This window comes from Theobroma cacao, chromosome 5 (genome assembly GCF_000208745.1).
Source record: "Theobroma cacao cultivar B97-61/B2 chromosome 5, Criollo_cocoa_genome_V2, whole genome shotgun sequence".
Taxonomy (NCBI): domain Eukaryota; kingdom Viridiplantae; phylum Streptophyta; class Magnoliopsida; order Malvales; family Malvaceae; genus Theobroma; species Theobroma cacao.
Window position 1 is genome coordinate 4,683,308 of NC_030854.1, and position 1,001 is coordinate 4,684,308.

The following is a 1,001-nucleotide window of genomic DNA, read 5'->3' on the forward strand; positions in this document are numbered from 1 at the left end:
CCCCCCCCCTCCCCTACTTTTAATTTGCAATCTTTTTCTCTTTAAGGGTTATTTATTAAATGGAAAAAAAATATAAATTTGTCCTTTGTTTGCATTTAGAATGCATAATCAAAACATGGTTTGGTTTCGAGTAGTTTGAGTTTTTAAAATTGGATCATCTGTCTTGGGAATGGATAGGTCGAGTGTTCTAAATGCATATTTTATGTACATGACATGCACACATAAATCCCTTTGCAGTTAACAGTTCATATATAGGATAGATAGTGTTTAAAGGTATGAAGACTTTGACATGTAGGGTTAAAATACGCCTAACAATGCTCATTATCAAAGTATCATCATGTGGGAATGAAGACTAGGAAGGGCACCAAAGCCCACGGAATTATATGCAAGTGGCTGTTGTTTCCCATTGCCCCATTTGGTGGTGGTGCTGGTGGTGGGGACCCAATTCTCCAAAATCACCTTCAAGCTGTGAACAAGAAGATTAAGAAGAAATGAAGTATAATTTTTGTTTTCTACAAAGGGAAATGGGATTTGGGCTCAAATATTTTCTTTACCATTTTTTTCTTAATTTTTTGTGTGGAAAACCAAAGTAGAAGGGAATAGGATAAGACCTACCAAAGCGTCAACAAGTCAATCTGTGGACTATAATACTACTAGTTACCCATTACTTGGCCGACAGCTGTTTCCCATTTGTACCATGTTTCATACTTTCCTTGAGTTACACGCACGTGATAACGCTTTCACTACTTTTTTTCAGGCTTAATTTACAGATTAATTCATAGTAGTTTAATGATTATTTAATCACAGTAATTTCATTTCGTGTTTTCTTTCAACAAAAATAGGGGGATGTTAACCATAAGAAAGAATATTTGCCGCTGTTGAATTGATGTTCAATTCTGAATTAAAGGAAGGGTTAAAAAAAAAACCCATTTCGCTCTACTGGTATTATAATCATTTTGTAAGATCTCAAAGATGTAATTTAATACTATAATCCTAGGACT